This window comes from Canis lupus, chromosome 9 (genome assembly GCF_048164855.1).
Source record: "Canis lupus baileyi chromosome 9, mCanLup2.hap1, whole genome shotgun sequence".
In the NCBI taxonomy this organism is placed as follows: domain Eukaryota; kingdom Metazoa; phylum Chordata; class Mammalia; order Carnivora; family Canidae; genus Canis; species Canis lupus.
In genome coordinates this window covers 28,987,268-29,010,296 of record NC_132846.1, presented here as the reverse complement: position 1 = coordinate 29,010,296, position 23,029 = coordinate 28,987,268, and the positions used below count along the sequence as shown (strand labels likewise).

Here is a 23,029-nt window from a genome sequence, read left to right as displayed (position 1 = left end):
TTACCTAATATTTGATAGGACTTATATTATTTCTGTTCTCAATCTCAGAATAATAATTATTTCAAAAGATACATATAAAATGAGAACCACTAAAAGTCATACCAGAAAGTAATTGTTGTCAGTATAGGGTTAGTAATGGTTATGACCAGCAATATTTAATTAATTCTCATAAAAAACTCTTTGCTTGAAAGGTAACATTTTCTTCCCCTAAATATTGTGTCTTTCTCATTTGGAATTATGACTGACTCAGAAATCTCTATGAGGATTTTTTTTTCTTTTTTCCATGAGGATTTTGAAGAAAATGTGGATTTAGCCTAAATGACTGTTATAAGTCTATAAATTCATTCATCTTAGCCAGAAATGACTTCTATATATGACTTCTATAAGTCATATAAAAATATAAATTTAAGAAGTGTAACTTTGCATTGCTATTCTCCACTAAGAATATTCCACAAAATTCTGCATGTAAGCCTAAGTTCAGACACAGCCTCCTGCTGGGGAGCAAAGGAGAGAAGAAGCCGTCCTTTTTAGCTTCTTGGGGTGTCCCTCTAACCAGTCTTCTATCCATCAAGGCTGGATAATCATCCATTCCTTCCTAAAATTATCCTCCCCACTAAAGATCTACAAAATAGTTTTTGCCACAACCAGTGATAAGAATGTAAATAGAGATGCATTTGGGGTCCCTATGGGCTGTTGTAAGTCTACACTGCCCCATCAGAGAAGCAGGAAAACTTTGGAGACTAAATTTGCTATCCCAGCTCAGCCATTCACAGATCATGGAACCTTAAGGAAGTCACTAAACTTTTACTACACCTCTCTGTTCCTCAGTTTCTTCTTAATGTAAAATGGGAATAACTTACCTCATCAATAGTGGTATGAGGGCTTATCTGTTTATAAAAGCCAGTTAAATTTTCAGGAATTTTACATGTTACTGTCAAACACAGTCCCTATTAAAAATTCAGTGGTATAATTTAATAAATGAGCTGTGTTAAATCAAAAGGAATACTCAAAACTTACCACTTCCTAATTATTTTACTGCATTTGACCATTATCTATGTTTTTAAAGTTACTTGTATCTATTGTATCTGTATGGCCCCAAAGCATATAGCAGTGGCTGCTACAAATTTCTACCTAACCCCCATGTTCAGTGCATCAGATTTGTAGCTTAAAATTAGCCATGATGGGGAGTATTTACACACAGAAATCAACAAATGCTACAAATCAGGCTCTTTTTTTAGAGAGAGAGAGCTGATTTTTAAACCTTTATCAGTACACCAGAGCATCACTCTTCACAGTGTTTTTAGGATTTGTCATCCTAAAAAAACATATATTGAACACGTTATTGAATGTATAATATATGGTAAAATGTAAATATGTTAGCTATGTGTGTATATATAAAAACAAAATAGCATGGTGGATCCCCAGCACTAAGCAGTGAGTCTGCCAAGTAGCAGGCCTCAGATAATCCCAGCTCTGTAGATCTACCTGAGGGCTGGCCAAGAGAGTGTTATAAAAGCTACACAGGATATACACTTGCAACCACTCTTCTGTCCTGATTCCCTTAGGATCACAAGAAAGGTTTTAGAAAATGTCCTGAAGAGTAGATTTGTTTAAATGACCTCAAGTAAACAGCTATAGACTATTCTGTGAAGAAGTATGCAAATAAAATGCTTTACTAAGATTTTCCTTTGTCCTCAATTCTGGAAACCCTTCATCTTTGCCCTTCATCCTCTATGTTATATGCCTCAAGAGCTTTTTGATGTGGTGGTTGTTATCAAACTGGCTCTGGTTTTGAGAATCAGGTATTCATCCTGTTTGTCAATCTAATGACCTTCTATGGTTCATTTTACAATTAGAATTCCCTCTGTCCCATGGCCTAATTCAGTTTTCATTAGTTTGCCTTTTAATGAAGAACTTTGAGATTTAGTTTTTACCATGTCTTGGATGCGTTCTATTTTAATTTTAGGTTACCATTTTGTCCTAATTCAAACTAACAGTAACACCTGAATTTTGAGTTGCAGTTGAGTATGTAAAAAATACTGATTTGCTATGGTATAGCTACCTATAATTATACTTTTAGTCAACAGTCATTTATAGACTCTAAAATTTAGAGAGAACTATCCAAAGGATTTTTATTTATAACTCTTGCCACAGTCCCCAATGATCTTCCTAGTGAAGATGATCAAAATAGTTCGGGGATCTGTAACTGGCTCTTTTATTTGTGCTACTGGGGCTAATGTATCTAAATATGTAAATCTGTATCTTCAAATATTTGTAGATAAAAAAAATGAAATTTTAAGATACAAACTTTTTTTTTAAAGACCTAGTCCCTTAATTTTTTTTTTTAAATCAAGTATTTTATCTCAATTTTGCTGCCCAAATCATCTTAAATAGGCTATGGATTGACATTAACCCGCCATCTGGGGCTATTTGGTTGCTTTTTAGGTTAAAGATGGCCCTCTTCAGGGCTAAGTTATTTGTCTAATTCAGCCCCTGCTATTGTCCCAGCTGCAAAGCAGATGGTGCAGTGAGCAGAGGGCAGCCACAGGGAGCCTGCCTTCCATTGCATCTGCTTACACACCACTACATATACTCTCTCACTTTATTGAGGGCTCAAAAGCATTCTCTTCTGTCTCTACCTCCTCTACTCCCAATAGATACATAAAATATTAATTTGTATGTATGTGCAATAAAAGATAATAGAATGACTTTTACACAAAGTTGAAAAAAATTATTTGAGTTTAGGGAGAAGGCCTGGGTTAGAAGTCCTCTAAAGAACAGGTGTTGCAGTGTGTTTCAGTGGTGGACCATCTGCTAGGCTATGGGAACCTGCTGGGTACAGCTGGCTGCCTGACACATCAGAATGTCACTGATTAATACATCACATGAAACACGTTAACACTATAGTTGTAGGAAATGGTGCCCGATGTGGTATGAAGCTGAAATTAAAAAGGTAGATCTGTAACTTGTTGGTTCTGCTGATATGGCCTACTGTGAGATTTAGTGTGTCATATTTGAGAGTATAAGTAATACCCATTCCTTTCACTTATTACATTTTTTTGTATATCATGAAGATCTGATGACATTAATCTTTCAAAATGTAAAATATCCTTTATACAATGTAGTACAATCAAACAATATTCTACCTGAAAGCACATCTTGTAAAGATCAGATTATCTCTTTAGTAAAAGATCCTTCCATCTTAACCCAGATTTTTTATAGTATCACCAGAATTCAATATTCTATTTCATGAATGTAGTATATATCCAAAATGCATTACTTTGTCTTAGCTTCCTTTGAGTGGCATTTCTGTCTCATAGAAGTTATTCATATTTTTGAGGAAAGGAGGAAAGTAGGTGTAGAACCATTTGCAGCCATTATATTGCTTTTTGAAGTATGTTATGTGTTATCTGAGTGATCTGCCTACTATTCTTACATCTTTCAAACAGGCTGGCAAAATACTAGTAGTGCTCTCCATCTTGAAATAAGGTTGACAGAAACTGAAAGAAACACTTCACAACTACTGGGGAAAATGTTATAATCAGATTATAATTTCTCTTTCTGAAGGGAAAACCCCATTTAGACATAGGAAATAGGCTGGAAGATATAAACTGAGCTCAGGAGCAATGGGATCTATAATACATTAGCAGCTCTTGGTAATCTTCATGAAATTAGAAAATCTCATCTCCATGAAAGAAGTTATATGAAAACAGCCACGTTCTGTGTTTTCCTTTGTTGGATCTCTCTAGTTCTCATAGGAATTCTATAAGTGAATCATAGTGATATGCTAATAGTCCTAGAAACAAGAAGCATCATTGGTAATATTGTTGGTTTATGCACATTTATTGCAAGTTCCATCTCAAAATTCAAGTCATTGTCTGGGGCTTTGCCTCTCCTACTTGGAAAGCATATAGGAGCTGAGATCAGACCCCTGGGGTTCAGGCAAATTCAAATGCATCGTGGGCTCCTGTCTCATCATTCTGAGCCTCAAGCCACAGTTGGTCTGGGGCTTCAGAAAGCAGCAGTTGGTATGGAGAGAGAAGATAGACAAAGAGAAGGAGACAGGCAGCATGGGCCCAGCAGCCACTGTCCATGGGAAAAGCCCATCCTGATGCTGGACAGGAGAGAAGAGTTCTTGCACTCTTGCAGTTGGACCGTAGAGGAGGCTCTATTTATATTTACACAAAGTCTATAGAATGGATATTGGCACATTAGCAATTCCCTGCATAAATCAAAATCCAAACTCTCAAATGAAAGACCCACTCCTCTTCACAAAGTGCTACAATCTGCCAGAGAATCAGTGGGCTTCTCCCTGCATCATCAGCCTATGATGACGATCAGCTTTCAAGACAATTGTCATTCATAAGTAAAAGAACATTTTAAGGATTTGTTAGACACTCCTTTGTGAGATGATATGCTTCTACAGAAATCCTGGTTCACTCTGATGAAATGCAAGGTTTATTAAAATTAGATAAACTAAAAATAGTCCTAAAAACAAACAAAATAAGTTTAAGATGCTGCATGCATCTTACTAAGAACAGAAATCTGAGCTGTATTCATTAGAGGTATTTTTTTACAAAACCAAGGGGAGATATATAAAAATAGAAGTTTGAGCAATGGCTCACAGCCAATTTTATATCATTTGGATTGAGAACAAATTGTGTCCCATCTATCATTAGAAAAGAACATATCCTGCCCAAATGGGAGGCTGGGTAAAAGTGATTTATGAGGTACTTTTGAAGAAAACACACATTCTGGAAAACAAATGAGAGAAATCAATGAAACAGCTGTAAAAGGTGACTATTAGAATTCAGGAATGGACCCTGCAAACTGACACATGAGCCTAAGATGAATAGGTGAGAGAATTTATGGTCGATACTCATCTCAGGCTCTTTGTATTCAAATGATCTTAGCTAAGTAAGTTTCTGCTCTTTCATTTTCCCAACATATGAAACTGTAGCTGCCCGTGACCTAAACTTGAAGTTTCATCTTTGTATGTGTTCAAAAAACAATAAAATTCTCAAAGAAAAATCACCCACTAAAAGGAGGTCTCTTGGCCACCTAGAACCTTCAAGTTTAGGAACACTGGCTTATCTGAATTGATGTCTAAGGAAATGGTAATGTTTATTAATCTGGAAACTAGTGCCATCTGCTAGCACTAACTTCTAGGATAATGCAAGAGATGTGTCAGGTATTACACTAGGTATTTAATGTAGGAAATGCAGAGTACATCTCCATTTTTTTTTAGCTGGTCTGCAGTGACACATTATCTGCGCAGAGTAGTTGTGATCCTTCATCACATCTCTCATCTCATGTCACAGCCTTCTCTCCTGCCACCAGCAGCCAGTGGTACAGCCTATGTTATTATGATATTAAAAGCAGCAAAGAGTAAGAAGGAACTAGCTCCAGCTGGGGATAGAGACTGTGCTGCTCTTCACCATACAATTTACCCCTACTCCTGACCTGCCTTTGGCATGGCTCCTCCTGGAGGAGACTGGCCAGACAGCAGGTATGTCTGGACTTCCTAGCCCTCTGCCATGCTATATGCTGGATGCTGGGAGGCATTCATTCTATGCAGAGATGTACACTGTCCCCACCATGGCTTTAAGAGGTCTCCACTCTTCCAGCAACACCTGGGTGGCTCAGTCGATTAAGTGTCTGCCTCAGCTAAGGTCATGATCCCAGGATCCTGGAATCCAGCCCCGTATCAGGCTCCTTGCTCAGGGGGGAGCTTGCTTCTCCCTCTCCCTCTGCCTGCTGCTCCCCCTTGCTTATTCTCTCTCTTTCTCTCTCTGTCAAATAAATAAATAAAATCTTGTTTAAAAAAAAAAAGAGGTCTCTACTCATCCTCACATCTATTGAGAGGTGACTTCTGTGCTCAAATACTACTGAAACCAGGGAACACACACAGGTAGTTTTAAGCTGACCACCAATATGCATGGCATGCCCAAGAGTCTACCATTTCTGTTTTAATACTAATTTTTTAAAAAGTGCTCTATGCAAAATTGTTTAGCCAAGAAAAATGGACATTTCTTTCTCATTATGGAAAAAAAGAGTGCTAGACTTTAAACGTGATAAATGCATGAACTGGCCCAATCATTAAATTTCTTAAGTGACAAAGGAGGGGCACCTGGGTGGTACAGTGGGTTGAGCGACCAACTCTTGGTTTTCGGCTTAGGTCCCAATCTCAGGGCTGTAAGATGTGATACCACGTCGTGCTCCACACTCAGCATACAGTCTGCTTCAGATTCTTTCTCCCTCTGCCCCTCCCACTTGTGCTCAGTTTCTCTCTCAAATACATCCTTAAAATTAATAAATTTAGTTTTCATTGACATGTCTTTCTGTTTGGAATTTTCACAAAGTAAAACTTATTTTATTGTATGATTAAAATGCATTTTATTGAAGTTTGTAAAAATTCCTAATACAAATTGTACCTCTTTCTAGAAATATAATAAGTGTAATAAAAATAATATGCATCATTTATGCTTACTTAGTTAATACAAAATAAGAGTGACAGCAATTAAATTAATCAAGAAAAATATTTAGTATGGTAATCATCCTTCAGTGGGATGCTATATAAGATGCTATACACCACATTCAATCTAAGTGTGTAAGGAGAAATCTGGACTCACTTAATGGTTTAATTTTCAAAAACAAGAATAAAGCAAACCAAAAAAGGAATAAAAATAGAGATTAACTGTGACTTTAAAGGTCGAAATTGAGCAAGATTATATATAGGAATATATAGGAATCCCAGAGTCCCTGGTCACAGAATCCAAAAGCCAACCTTTCTACTACAGTAGTATTTGAACCTATATTTTTTTTCTTAAAGTATTTGGGGGAAATCCCACATAAATTTCATTTATACACTGAGCTGCAAATAACAATTAACTGATGACGATTACCAACAGTTTGTTACATCTTAGATTTCAAGAGCTGTAGGGGGAAAAGTAAAATTTTATGTGCACAGTTTATTGTGCCATTTAATGCCAAATTAGAATCCTTTATTAAGGTTCTCTCAATAAAAGAGCTCTAACTTAGTTAAGGGAAAAAAGGATCCTGTATTTTATGTTCAGTAGATTATGCTGCATACTTTTAAAGATGTTTTCCATAAACTATGATCAATGAAAATATACTACATACCACATACATGTTGACAGAGTCTGTGGAGATCTATCAGCTATTTGAAACTGAGTCTGAAACTTTATTCATCTCACCCACACTTTACCTCATCAAGAATAATTAACATGTGAACTGGTAGGTTCTACATTCACCCACTTGTATTTGTACGGGTCTTTCTTTTGATATAACATGGTGCTTGTTGTTAAAAGCAATGTTCCCTCTGGAAATAATGCATGAAAAACTGTCAGAAATTATTAGCTACAGGGAAGTATTGGATTACGGATAAGAAACCTTAAAAATTGGGATGCCTGGGTGGCTCAGCAGTGTAGTGCCTACCTTCAGCCCAGGGCATGATCCTGGATTTCTGGGATTGAGTCCCACATTGGGTTCCCTGCATGGAGCCTGCTTCTCCCTCTGCCTGTGTCTCTGCCTCTCTCTGTGTGTCTCTCATGAATAAATAAATAAAATCTTAAAAAAGAAAAAAGAAACCTTAGAAATTTAAAGCCCTCCATGGCGGTTAAAATCTCAGGACACTCAGCCACCTCTGACATTTTTATTTCCTCCTGTCTCGTCCCACAAGTTCTGCTTTGCTTCTTCCATCAAGAGAGTCCTGCTTTGCCTCCTGTGGTATATAGATGGGTAAGAAAAACCCACCAAGTTTCAAGTTTAATCAGAAAACCAACAAATAGTTGTGAGTATGGGTCCTATACATTGTCCTACAGTCACATGTTACCAAAGTCATTCTTTAAAGAAGCTATAGGGGATGCCTAGGTGATTCAGTCTGTTGAGCCACCTACTTAGCTCTGGTCTTGATCTCAGGGCCCTGGGATAGAGTCCCCAGTTGTCCTCCCTGCTCAGCAGGCAGTCTCCTTGTCTCCATCTCCCTCTCCCTCTGCCTCTCCCTCTGCCCCTCCTCCCTCTCAAGTGCATGCACTCTCTCTCTCTCTCTCAAATAAATAAACCTTTAAAAAGAAAAAAAAAAGTTGTATAAAGAAATTCGATGATTACCTGAAAACTTCAAGCTAGGCATACAAAGAATTTCATGGAGGCAAGATTAATTATACACTGAAACTGGCTGTTGAACAAGGTCATAAGATAGCTATTTAATAGAAGAGTCATTTTAATATAACTTTTATTAAAAATATGACAGTGTTTTATGACATAGTAGCAACTTGACCACAGGCAGAACACTGGATAATGGGTCATTAGATCAAAAGTGGTTTTTTGCAGTAAATATGATTATGTAAAAAGTATCTCTGATCTCTTTTTCAAAAAGTCAGTAAAACCTGCCTATTCATAAAAAACATTCTAATCATAAAGCATTTGGACCCTGATAGACCTCCATTTTTTTTTTTTTTTTTTTTGCCCAGTTGATTCCTGAGTGATTGGAACAATGGATTTCTCAGACTGTTTTTCCAACATGATAGATTTGAAAAGGAAAAAAAAAAATTCTCCTTTTTTTTTTTTTACCATAGGCAAGAATATCTAGCATTCCTCAGACTCAGATTTATTCCAATCTTTTTTATTCATCTAGTCCATTCATTTGCCAAAGAATTATTTCCTAATACACCATAAAGTATGAAATGAATGGATGAATAATGAAGTGAAGATGACTAATAATTGTACCCCAGAAGATCTATCATAGAAATTATAAAAGTCATAGATTTAAACTTCCTTGCGAGATAAACATTCCTTCCTTCTCTACTGTGCTCTGCTATAGAGAAAATTAACATTGTGGGGCTAAGTTGCTGCTTGAATCATGATGCCTGGTGGCATTTTTGAAAAGGAAATGCCAAACTGTTTTAAGAAGATTTCAGACAACAGAAGAACCAAAGAAGAATCAGGACTAAAATTAGGATAGAAAGAAATCCCTGTCACTAAGAGATTGACGCTTTCATTCATCTCCTAATTATTTCCATCAGAAATGTCTTCCATTATATACTGCCTTAGTCATCTCAGTTATTACTGCTCTGGAATTAACAAAGAATCCCTCCTACTCTTTTTTGCACATTATCATCCATATAGTATTAATTTTATTCTTGGCATCCTTCCAATTACCCAGATTCTGCCCTATTAAGTCAAGGTGAGCACTCTTCCCAAGGAATTATCTGGTTCCAATCTGTTGCCTTCAGGTAAACAAATAATGCAACCAGCCATCCAAATATTCACATCTTCATCTTCTTCATACTAATATGGGAATATGGGAAAACCATATTAAGTCTGTTCCAGGATAGAACCTAATGTTTAAAATTGTGCTAATATAACCTGCTATGTTCTGATATAATCAGCTTTGTTGACTTCTAATCCATTCTTAAGCCCAGCCATTTGTTATGTTTTTAGATTCACAGATTTATTCACCATCTTGTTTAATCAAGAGACTTTCACGTGTATCTTGTATTTCAGCAGGAGATATCAACTAATTTTCTCAAAGTATCTGGAGTAAAGAATGATTTTTAAAAATCTTCTCATTGTGGGGCACCTGGGTGGCTCAGTTGGTTAAACAGTTAAGCATCCGACTTCCACTCAGGTCATGATCTCAGGGTCCTGGGATCGATCCCTGCATCAGGCTCTCTGCTCAAGGGGAGTGTGCTTCTCCTCCCTCTGCCCTTCCCCCCGTTCCCGCTCTCTCTCACTCTCTCGCTGTCTCTCAAATCTTTTTTTCTTAAAGATTTTATTTATTTATTTATTTATTTATTTGAGAGAGAGAGAGAGAGAGAGAGAGAGAGAGAGAAAATTACAAATAAGGGAGCAGCAGAGTGAGAGGGAGAAGCAGGCTCTCAGCTGAGCAGGGACCCTAATGCAAGGCCCCATCCCAGGACCACGGGATCATAACCTGAGTCAAAGGCAGACACCTAACTGAGCCATCTAGGCACCCCAATAAATAAAATCTTAAAAAAAACAATTTAACATTGTTGCAGACCAGTAGTTCTGTAAAATACAAAGAAAATGAATTATTAGAAGACAATACTGGATATCAGCAGAATCAAATTGCTGTAAGAAATAACTAAGATCTTCCTCTCAATTTCTGTACCTATCTTGTCATAAACCAATATCATAACATAAGCCATGTCTTGCATGGCACTATTCTCAGACATTCTTGTTACTTTATCTCAGTCTTTTGTCATGTGTGTGCATCTCTGTCATGCCAAGTGCAGGGAGGTGTGAGCAAACCACCTAGGCATACACAATAGAAGTTGTATTGTTTATAGAGAATTTTTAAATAGTCATAAAACTGACTAAAAATGAGTCCAATTTTTGTTATTATTCACCGTTTGATCACTGACAATTCTAAACAAAGTCAATGATAAAGGCTCCCTGAAAAAGATACTTCTCTCCCCCAAAAATCTTTTCCACATACAGAACCTACTCTTCGTACTTACAGTCAATTTTGTGACTATCATACAAGGTGTCTAGTTTCTCCATGCTCTGTGTTAACCAAAAAGGGTATACTCTTTTATTAAGGGTCTGACCAATTCAGAAAATACTGGAAAATTTATTCCTGGCTGTTCAGACATCAAATTTCTTCAATATATCTCTGTTTTTAACAATACTTTAAACAATAGCACTACCATTGCTAATTCATATTTGGTTTTTGAGATCGACTATTACTCAATTCTATTTTCTCCAGTGTTTAGGCTTAACCTATGTTTAATATCTTTTTGGAAGGGAGGTACTCTTTTTTTTTAATCTCCTGTAATTATACCATGGGATTCTCTTCCAAGATCCACCTATCATTGAATTAGTCTTGTATTTGGTCTAAGTCAACTTAAAAATAGTTTCTGCCTCCTGGAGTCAGAAATGACAAAGTATCAGGTTAGATTTCCTAGCATCAGAGCCTGCAAGAGGGGTTTGGGTAATGTGTTCTACTGCAGGAATAATCTTCAGGAAAAAAAATCTGTAAGGAAAGAGGAAGGCACTGAGCAAGGATGTGGTCTCAGGTCTAGCTTTGGCCTGATTCATTAGTGTATGTGTGTGTGTGTGTGTGTGTGTGTGTGTGTGTGTGTGTGTAAAGACAGAGGTACAGAGGTAGGGAGGGGGGTGCTGTGGAGTAAAAATCATACAAAGTTGTCTCACCTCTAACAGACTATCATTGTCCCCAGGAAGGGAGTATATGACCTTCCAAGCATTCTAGCCATGGGACTTGATGAAAATAGACTGTATGTGTGTAAGTATAATATAGGTTATCTGAGTGGATGGAGCACCAGCAGCATCTATTACAGTTCATCCTGTGCAGTGCTCAGATCCACTGCCTTCCAGTTCATTAAGCTCATTCCATCTAGATATAAGTTCTCTAGGATTCTAGTTCACAATTTCTTCAGAAGCTTATAGGAGGAAGGTTAGAGGAAGAAAGCAGGTTTCTCCTGCAGCATTTGGCCCCAAGCTATAACCATTGTTCATTACCACCTTCCTTTAGCACCTATTCTAGATTCCCCTGGTCTTTGGTGTGTACTTCTACTAAGTGGCTCGCTTGTGCGGTGACCTACATCCACGTCTGGGCTTCATCTTACTGTCTCACGTCTGCCCATTTTCAGTTAATATTGGGTCTTTGGTGTGTACTTCTACTAAGTGGCTCGCTTGTGCGGTGACCTACATCCACATCTGGGCTTCATCTTACTGTCTCACGTCTGCCCATTTTCAGTTAATATTGGGTGTGAGAGAACCACAGGATGCCTTAGTAGATAGCCTAAGTACCAAATATATTCCTTTTACCCCCATTTTGTATCAGGCTTACCTCTTCATAATGCTCAGGGTGGACTGCACCTGGCAGTGTGAGAAGTCTTGTGTGTATCTGCTGGTCTACTGGCACAAGGAGCCAGCCTTAAGTGACCGAATGGCAGCCATAGCAATAAGTTTAGTGGGTATCTTCATATACTCTCTGTTGGAAACATCCTTTTGATGTGAAGGACTTCCAGACCCACAGAGCCAAAAGTTGTGAGAATGGGAAGCACAAAGTCCCCAAGTCGGTCCTTGGTAATGATGGAGAATAGTACTGTTCCTGCTGCTATCCCTTGGCTTCCTACCCCATGTAGTCTCCCTATTTGGGACATAGTACTATAAAATGGCATTGGATTTACATCCTGAAGGATAGCACCCCCTCCTCATAGAGCATCTATCTCCAACCTGGCATCAGCTATGCCTTCTAATGCCTTTTTGTGCCAGAGGAAGAGGGAGAGAAGCAGACTCTCCACTGAGTGTGGAGCCTGATGCAGGGCTTGATCCCATGACCTTGAGGTCATGACCTGAGCTGACATAAGGGGTTAGATGCTCAACTGACTGAGCCACTCAGGCACCCCATATTAAATTACTTTTATTATAACAGACAGTATATAAAACTCCTTGAGTATAGCAGATTACATACAAACTAATCACAAAGGCCATATGTGATGGATGAGAATTGCCTTTAGTAATAGATTTTTTAATTTCCATTCCACAACTCAACACCATAATAATTACACTTTTCATTTTATTATTCCACATAATCCTAGAAATACTTCAGTCTCAAAAGAAAAAGGCAAGAGAAAACTTTCTCAAATGAAGTACATCTGCTGTAATAATTGCATTTTCACCATAAATGATGAGATTATGCCTGTATCTCCTTGGCCTTAAGAGCTGAAAATGGAAATTGAACTGCAGTTATTGCTGGTAGGTCAGTCACATAATAAAAGCAAAAACAGATTTTAAAGTGGGTTAAGACTAGGGCCACCAGATAAAATATAGTTTGTCCAGTTAAATTTGAATTTCAGATAAGCAACAGGTACTTTTAGCACAAGTATATCCCAGATATTACATGGGACATACTTATACTAAAAAATTATTTGCTGTTTATCTGAAATTCAGACTTAACAGTATGTATTATATTTTTGTGTGCTAAATTTGGCAACCCTAGATAAGAAGAGAAACCAAAAAAGTTCTTGTCTATTTGTTTTTCTAAAGCCACGGAACAATCCCAACCACTTTATGCAAGAAAGAAAAAAATAACCCAGATAAAAATAACTGGCACTAGGGGCTTCTTGGGTAGCTCAGTCATTTGGGCATCTGACTCTTGATTTTTGACTCAGGTCCTAATCTCAGGGTTGTGGGACTGAGCCCCACATTGTCTCTGGCACCATACTCAATGGGGGGCATCTGCTTCTCTCTGTCTCCCTGGTCAAGCTATAGGCCCAGAATGGTTTCTTATTATGAAAAAATGTTTTTGTAACATCTCCCAGTCTCCACTTTCTCTATAAATCTGTAACAAGCATCTTTTCTTACCCATGGCTTAGGAAATTATTGCAATAAAATGTACTGGAATAGAGTCATAATAACATCCCAAAAGATCCTACCAAGAAATCAGGTATTTTGATACCATATACTACAAATAATATCCTAGAACTTAAGTTTCCCTTCATAGCAGAAGCATTAAACATTCCATTTATATCATACTATTAACAACAAGCAAGCATTAACTCTGGGGCTGCAGGGTTTAAACAGATGAGGCAACTGGAGAATATCATAGAAACTTTAGAAAACATTTGTCCCAAACATATTTCTCCTAACAGATAGATTAACTACTAGGTCAACATCTTATGTAAGTCGAGTTTTAAGAGTTCAGTTAGGAATCATTCATATCAATCAATCATAGGAATGTGGCAGACATTCTTGGTGTCCTGCCCACAGTCCCCAAACTCACCAAGTTACTCTAGCATGATTTCCAACTGCTAGCACCTCCATTTCTTTACCTGAGGACAAGAACTCTTGCTACAAGAACCACCCAGATGCAACTTTACTGTCATCACTTTGTGATGGTCAGCAGGCAGGAAAATGCGCACTGCCTGAGAGCAGCCCCCAAGCACTCCCTCACCTTCTTAGGTAGGATAACTCTGAGGTATGAGTGAGATCTAAGCTGGTTCCTCAAGTTCCTCTAGCTCAGCCTCCCACATTGATAGCTGGGTTGATAACATGTCCTTTGTTGGCTGCCCTCCCTTCTTTGTCTCATTTCTTCACTCTGATCAAATCAACTACCTGTACTTAAGTCATTGTCTACAATTGGGGAATCCAAACTAAAGCAGTCATAGTTCTAGAATTTTGCTATATCTCCAAATTTCTAGTCAAAATAGCAGATTATTAGAATGCATTTGGTTAATAAATCTCATTTTATTATACTTTGATAATATGGTATTGTGCATAACAATAATTACTATTTTAAATACCTAATGTTTTCAAAGACCTTTTTTATTATGCTAACTCAGTGTTCCTTCATTCACATATATTTTCTCTCTGATATGAATTTATAAATCAGTAAAACATCAACAAAAATAGTGAAACTTTATAATCAGTAGATAGGAATCAATAGGCTCTAGATGAACAGGAAGAAAAACATAACTGCCTTTTTTTTTTTTTTAAAGTGAGGTGAGGAGGATAGAGGAGAGATTGGAGTCCATTTAAAGATTCTGGCACCATTTAGGTTGCTAATTACCCCTTATAGCAGCTAAATGGGCTAGGTTACCTTTATCTGTGTCCTACTAAATCAATGCCAAAAAAACTATAGAATTGGAAACTTCTGAGGTTTCTCTGAACTCTAAACATTTCTTCTTAATCAGCCACTGGAAAGTCATCTCAATATTTCAGACAATCTACTTCTCAGGCAAAAAAGATTTAGGAAAGTTAGAAGGGAAAAAAACACCTTATTCAAGCCCAGATGGGGTAGACACTTAATGTATTTTTGGCTGCCCTACTCCTTGGAGCACCCTTCCTATGTTGGGAAATTCTCCATCTCTTGAGTCCTGTCCTTCTCATTACGGAAGACAGAAACTATTTCCCACCTTCCATGCAGCCAGACACCAGCATGTGAGAGTGATAGAGGCCACCCCAGAGTGATGGAGGCCACCCCAATCAGAAACATGTAACACCTCAGTTCAGAAACTGGTGCCTTGCCTAAGCTAGTACTATACAAATTCATTCTGGGGAATGTGACTGCAAAGATGTGGGCACCCAGAGGCAGCCAGAACCCAGGTTCAGCTACAAGCTAGTGTGTTCTGGGGGGCAGCAGTGAGCTGTGGTGTTGCCTTCATCTGGTAACCCCACAGGATGGTAGAATTTGCACATTCCTGCAGTCTCTATAACCTTCACCCTGATGCTATGGTCCTCGGTATGTGTGCTACTAAAATCATTTGCTTCCTTTATTTTCTACTTACACTAGCTAGAGTGTGCAACTCTGTCCTTTGCAACTAAGAAATGACACACCCTTTATATGCAAAGCTACCTTGCAGGAAATTTTAAAATGAATGAGATCTTGTCCATGAGGAGCTTATATAGCACAGTGAAGAGAAAAAAAGTAAATGACCACAAAATACAGTAGACTCCGAGAGGACAGAAGGGTCAGTAAGAGCAAGCCCTTTGGAGCCATACTACCTGGAACTGAAATCCTGGCCCCATCATTGTTTGCTTAGTTTACCTGGACAAGTTACGTAACCTCTCTATGCTTCAGGGTTGTTGTTGTTTGTTTGTTTGTTTTTTAAATATGCACAATGGGGATAAAAATGTGACTATCTTATACGGTGTCATGATGGAGAGTCCTGATTATCTTTTTACATTCATTCTCTCTTTCTGGGCATATAGCTGATCAACTAAAGATTATATTTGCAACCTCCCATTTTATTTTTTTTTCCTTCCATTTTAACAGTCAGTGAGATTTCCATATTACCTCCTTGAAGGAGGTAAATTGTTCTATGTTAACAGCTTATATCATTTCACTATATTCTGTTTGCAAAGGATTTAGTCATTTAATGGTTCATTTGCTCAGACTGTTCAATATCTATACAGATAGCTTCTCCAGGTTTGATTGCACATGGATCTAAGGTGACTTTTGATTGACAGCTCTGGCATACAATAATGGCAGTGAGGTCCTCTAGGACTGAAAGGGAAGGGAAGGAGAATTGGGGTTTATTGAGAGCACCCACTTTACATTTGACATTTTAAGCATGTACTTCTCTTTACTTTTACTAACTCACGACATTTTATTAACCCAGTTTTTAGAAACCTGCAGCTTAAACAGGTTATATAACTTATCCAAGATCACAAATTTAGCAAGTCGAGGAACTGGTGTTCAATGAGCTCAACCCCCTCTGACTTTAGAGTCTATGCCCTTGCTACTCTACTGTGTGCACACACCCATGAGGATGCTGCCATTCAGACTGAACTGAATTTCCTCTATATGATGGGGATAATAAACTACTTACCTCATGTAACTGGATAAAATGAAATAATGTATGCGCTTAGCACAATGCCTGGCATATGGTAGATGCTGAATATGCTGGAGAGTACATACATATTCTCTGCATGTAATCATGAAATGATGCAGTTTTAATGGCATGTCATTCTGCACTGAAGCCAGAGATCTGTGAAATGGACTGATTTTTCAGTTTGCTGAGCCTTGCTGAGCTATGTGGTGGACATTTGTGTTAATTGTTCCACTTTGGTAGTAAGTGAAGTATTATCATACTAAGACCAAAAAAATAATGTGGCAATTGATTTTCTTTGGTTGCTCCAGAAGGTAAACAAAAGCAAGTGAGTGCACATTACAGAAAGGCAGATTCCAACAATATTTAGACAGAGAGGCCCAGCTTTTAGATGTTTCCTAAGGAAATAAAGGTTACTGAACATGTCCCAACTGACTGGAGGACCACCTGACAAAAGTGGAGCAAGACGGCATCTTGCACTGGGCAAGACACCAGGCTACAATGTTCTGATCCAGATTCTTGGCCAAGTTTCTATAGCTTTTTTGTAGGTTAGGAAGAACAGTATTTCCTCCCTGGGTGATTTTAGGACATCCCAAACTTGAAATTCCTGTGAATTATGCTTGATTCAAGACTGTGTTCTTCTTCAAAAGCCACTTTTTCCCATTTGTCTTTCCCTGCACCTTTTGAGGGAGGAGCCATGTTAAGCATCTGCTCCTGGATTTCTGTCCTGTCCTCCAGCTATGAAGAACACCCCCGTGCCTGTGGGGGTGGGAGGCTTGGCTCTCCTTTTAGAAATTCCCTTCTGTGCTGCGCTAATCACACCCTCAGTACATTTTACATCTTATTTTTAGGAGCAAAGTATAAAGACTCCTAGCACCAACAGCAGTTTCTGTGGCAACCTGCGTCGCCCCCTTGCTTGTCCAGCTGTGCAGAATTAAATTCTAAAAGAGATCATTTTACATCATGTAAAGGAGATCCACAGTGAAGGTGCTTTTTAAATGAAGGTTTTCTTCTGAGTTAAGTGGGAACTAGCTTGGAATTAGGTTGGGGGGTAGGTGGATGAATAAAAGAAACAGAACCTTTACTTAGAACTAGAACTGTTATAAAGTCCCAGGTGTTCACAGCCATGCCCTAGTTGCCCTGATTTTTTTCCCACAGGGCATCATTTCAGACACAAAAATAGCACTGTGACCAATGAAAACTAGGTTTGAATATTTATATCAGAAGAGTTTGTTGATAAGCCCCCTGTCCCTCTGCACCCCCTCCCAGGGTCTTCCTGTTTAACCTTCTAGACTAGACTAGATTATAAATTGACATGCTTTCTACATTGATCTTGAATAGCTCTTTCAAGCCAACCATCTGAGCTCCCAGGAGGCTTTCACCAAACTTTCCCTACCGGACACAGGCAAAACAGACAGGATCTACCTGGGCCAGGCCTGAGAGTGGGCCTGTTAAGGCAGTACCCTGGGACTGTAATTTGGGGGACACCAAAAACCACCATCCCAAAATAATCTCCAAGGCCATGTTATGTCCCCAGTTATCATAACAACCACTGCTTTTGTTAAGTCATTTGCTGCTATGTGATTCTGGGAAATTGCAAATCTGCTTCTGGGAGGAATAACATTTTATGATCAATTTTATATTTTGTTTACTTCTAGGAAAACATGAGGTGGCACATAATAAAAGAGACATTTCTCCTAAGACCATTAGTATAGAGACCACAGAAAGGAATAAATATGCCACAAATCCAGACTATGCTTACACATTGATTGAGCTCCAAGTTTCCTGAAACTAGTCAAATGAATTTTTTATTACGATTCATTATTTGATTATGGCCTGTTAAAAGACACCGGTTTTTCAGGAGAGAGACATTTTTCTGATACTAAATTTTAAAAAAAGACCCTTGTGTTTAGGAAATGGAAAAATGAACTCTTTTTTTTCAACAGTAATCTAGGAAAAGATGCAAGATCATTCTCCCATAGTCACTTATTATTCTGACCTTTGATCAAATCCGAGGGTATAAGCTCAAACTAAATTCAGTGAAGCTGCCAATGCAATGCTTTAAGACATTTAACAGGGACAAATACATTGACTCACTCTACCTGAGCAGATTGGCTCCAGGAATGTTTGGAGGAGAATGGGCTTTAAGGAAATATGACATAAAAAACAGGATTTTGTTAGGAACAAGTGGCAGTGAAAACCAGTCTGGGGTTGATGAGATATAATGGGGTTGGGGCTGTCAGTCAGTCATGGGAAGACTGGTCATATTAAGGAAAGGTGAAGGTTAACTAGGAAAAGGGCAGAAGGACTGGAAAGAAAAAGTGAGAGGGGTCAAAGATAACCTGTACTTCCTTGGTAATTTTGCCCAAGGTCATCCTACAACATGCAACCCTTTGATGACAAATTTGACAGTTGTCAGCAGAGGGACAACCATCATAACTTGAATGACTTTCACTTAGTTCTGCTATGCATAAAACACATTGGTTGTGGGCCAAATAGAACTCTGAAAGTGGTCAATGAAACTCAAAATTGCACCTCTAAGACAGGAAAATTTGTCCCAAATCTTCTTGATTAACCTTCCTTCCTTTCACTGAAAGTTTGAAAGTAGAGGAGTTTTTTTGCAGGGGGAAAGGGGAGAGCTTTTTTTAGGGTTTTTTTGTTTTGTTTTGTTTTGTTTTTTCAGAAAGCCATTAGTAATCTAGAAACAAATGAACAAAAACTCTAAAACACTTGAAAATGAGTTCAAGTCCCTTCCATACTGAAATGTGATTTTTCATTAGTATATTACTCAAGCAGTATGTGTTGGGTGCCAGAAAATGTTAGAACCAGTTTCAAGAAAAATAGCACAAATTAAATACTGACTTTAAGGGACTTTAAGGGATTTGAGAGAGTGAGAGAGAGTACAAGCAGGGGTGGGGGAAGGGCAGAGGGACAAGCAGACTCCCAAGTGAGCCAGGAACTGGGATGCACTGAGAGGTTTGATCCCAGGACCCTGATATCATAGCCTGAGCAAAAGTCAGAGGCTGAACTGACTGAGCCTACCCTAGTGCCCCAATTTTATTTATTTTTTTTTTATTTTTTTTTTTTATTTATTTATGATAGTCACAGAGAGAGAGAGAGAGGCAGAGACACAGGCAGAGGGAGAAGCAGGCTCCATGCACTGGGAGCCCGACGTGGGATTCGATCCCGGGTCTCCAGGATCGCGCCCTGTGCCAAAGGCAGGCGCCAAACCACTGCGCCACCCAGGGATCCCCCCAATTTTATTTTTTTAAACCAGACAAATTTTTCCCTTTTTAAGTAATGCTAAAATACCAGCAAAACAGATTTAGCTTATAAACAACACAAAATCCATATTTTCTGTCCCCTTGCTTCCAAAAACAACTGATTTTGGAAACCGGAAGGGACCCATGGTTTCTGGGGTCCACTCCAACCTAAGTACTGTAATAGTTATAGAACTAAATGTGGGACCAATAGTTGGCACACTTGTGCATATATGTCTATATTTGTGCATTAGGGGAAAGTGGTGGAAGGAGAATGGAGGGAGTTTTATTCTTGAATTTTTTTCTCTCCATTAGGTATAAGTTCATCAAAGGCAGGGGACATATTTTAATCCATCTTGGCATCCTTGATACTTAACATAATACCTCACATACAGGTAACATTTAGGATATACTTATTGAACTGAACTAATAATAAGAGTAGTTCTTCAAATTATAACCTCTAGCATCCCAGAAAAATTCACCCTGACACTGGATTGAATGAATGAATGAATGAATGAATGAATGAATGAATGATTTTCTGACACTGGATTTAAAGTGTTACTGAATCACAAATTTGGAGACTCCTAGTTCTAAGGAGGCATGAGAGGAGAGTCAGGGTGCCCTCCCTACATCCCCATTCCCCCTCCCCATGCCTGCCCTAGCAGCTGCTCCATTCATGTCAGCATCTCCTTATTTGGTTCTGTAGGTAATTGGGCAATTGTGTAATCTTTTCTGGTGGAAATGGTTGAAGCCGGGGAGATGACATCATAGCAGGTGGCTGCATTAGGAGGAAGTCCAGTCAAGTGCTCCCTGAAAGAGGCGTGACCAAGGCCGCAGTCAATGACAAGAATGCTAGCATGCTCCTCCTGGCAAGACAAACACAGAAGAAGCCCAGAGAAGCTCAAAGACAGGTTTCCTTACCATTTTCGCCCTTGGGTAACCCCCAGAGGATGCGAGTTTGTCCTTTACCCATAACTAGAATCATGGCTCCTTCTCAGCATTTCTCCAGTGGTTAAGAGCTCTTTAGGATACTTAAGTATACATTTCTTTTATTAAATGTAAAGGAATAAATTTGGCAGATAGTATATGCTAATTAGATGATTTCCAAGCCCTTAATTCCATCAGTTGACTTGGTTTGTGTTTTTGGAGGAACTGGCTTTTGTGTCCCTTCTACCTCTCTGATAGCCACTCTTCCCTGAGACTATTTCACCAAGGGCCATTAGATCACTGGAGAAGCAAGACTGCCTGTTCTCCCTGTCTTTTTCTCTTCAGCTGAAATGATTACTGATTCTCTGAGTTAGCTTACTAATAGCTACCTGGAATTTTTCACACAGAATTTCTTGAAAGTAAAGTTCCTCTTCTCCTAGGAAAATTCTACCTACAACAAATCCCTTCTGTTGTTGCTTCTCTAATTAATCATCTAATTTATCCAAATGCCCCAGATTTCCTGACAACTCCGGATGTGACTCATTGTCTTACCTGATGAGTGTCAACATGTTTAGTGGAGGACTTCAGCCCACTCACATTAATTTGAACCACCACAACATTTAGTTATATTCCTAACTTTCTATTTTAAATTTTCTTTTTCTCGATTTTCTATTGTTTCTCCCTCTTTCCTGACTTGTACTGGATGACTAGGTTTTCTTTTTCTTTCCCTCGATAGCATGGACATTTTTCCTGTTATGGGCCAGACAATACATATTTTAGGCTTTGTAGGCCATACAGTCTCTGTCACAACTCCTCAGTTTTGATATTATAGTATGGAAACAGCCAGAGACAATATAGACATGAATGAACATGGCTGTATTTCAGTAAAATGTTGTTTACAAAAACAAGCAGCAGGCCAGATTTGGCCTGGGGCTGTCATTTTACCAAGCTTCATTGTAGAGGATTAGAATTCTACATCCTTCATTTTAAACAAACATACCTTGCATCAATAGAATATACATTCAGCTTTTATGACAGGTAATCTAAACAGTATTACTTAAACAAGATAGTTTATTTCTCTAATTATATGTGAGTGGTCAGGAGCTGCTTTGACAACACCATGGTCTCAGGACCCTGGATTCTGTCTTATGGGTCCTCATCATTAAGGTTTGCCCTCAGCTGTACCTACATCTTCATCCACATTTCAACCTGTGGACAGAAGGGAAGTGGAGGGCATGCTTCTTCTCTTCAGGGGCAGCCAGGGAGATGCATGTGCCACTTCTGCCCGCATCCCCCTGTGTGCATCCCTCTAGGTCACAGCTGGCTTCTAGGGCCTGGGCTATGTAGACAAACTAGTGGGCCACGTAGTCAGCTACAAATCCTATGCTATAAAAGATGGGAGGACAGATGTTGGAGAGTATTTGGCAATCTCTACTACAACTAAAACTTTTTGTTTCATGGATCCATTACAATCTATAACTGTTACCCAATTGTGACAAAACCTTTAGCATGTATTTATTGAGCACTTTTAAAATCCAGTTATGTTTTTAATGTGGTCATCTCCCTAGATTCAGTTTCTTCTAGCTCCTGTATGAATTTTTGGTGCTCTACACCCCCTTTTCTTCCCCTTTACCATCTTTTTAATAGATGTGACTGCTTTACCAAGTATGTTTTTGTTATTGAAATTCAATTTGCCAACATATAGTAAAACACCTAGTGCTCATCTCATCGTGTGCCATCCTTAATGCCTATCACACAGTTATCCCATCTCCCCTTCTGCAACCCTTTGTTTCCCAGAGTCAGGAGTCTTCCTCTCCAATTTTTCCCCACTCAGTTTCCTCCTCTTCCCTATTGGTCCCTTTCACTATTTCTTATTTTCCACAAATGAGGGAAATCATGTGATAATTGTGATTGCTTTATTGATTATTATTTCCTAAGATCTGACCTCCAAACTTTTGGGACAATTATTCTGCATCTCCTTTCCACATGGAGAAAGAAGCAGCAGCACATGAGGAAAAGGCTTATTGTTTCTGCTTAGAAAGACCTGGGTTTTAATTACTATAATTTACATGAGAGTTTTGTGTTCCATGGTGGACAACATAAAATGAAATACCTGTTAATATGACATGACACTAAGGAAAGGAACAGCCCTCCACAGACAACATGTCAGTGAGTTAATTCCCTGCTGTTAGAACTGTTCTGAGAACCTCAGTGATTGGCCTGCTTTGTGAATAATTTTCCATTCGCATGTATGGGTGTCTGACAGTTTGTTTACATGAACGTTGGGAAGAAGAGCCAAAATTATTTGGCTTGGCGTCAAAAACTGTCTCTATTTTTGTTGTCTGCAGTGCTCTGATTCAGTTCATTTTAATAAGTTTTTAACAATGCATGAATTTGAGTCAGAGGAACTGGAGGAAAGACTGGGATGACACGCACTTATTATAGGATATAAAGGGATGACACGTCATCTATTGTTCCCCATGCCAACAATCCTTAAATCAA

The 23,029-nt window shown here is 38.6% G+C and overlaps 1 long non-coding RNA gene across 1 annotated transcript in view; it reads left to right on the top strand.

Moving 5' to 3' along the window:
• Positions 1 to 21,285, top strand: part of LOC140639950 (uncharacterized) — a 40,364-nt gene extending 19,079 nt beyond the window's left edge. The window contains exons 2-3 of the long non-coding RNA XR_012036605.1: positions 19,916 to 19,995; positions 20,307 to 21,285. This is a non-coding gene — a long non-coding RNA (uncharacterized lncRNA). The remainder of the gene's footprint in view (positions 1 to 19,915; positions 19,996 to 20,306) is intronic.
• The last annotated feature ends 1,744 nt before the right edge of the window (positions 21,286 to 23,029 follow it).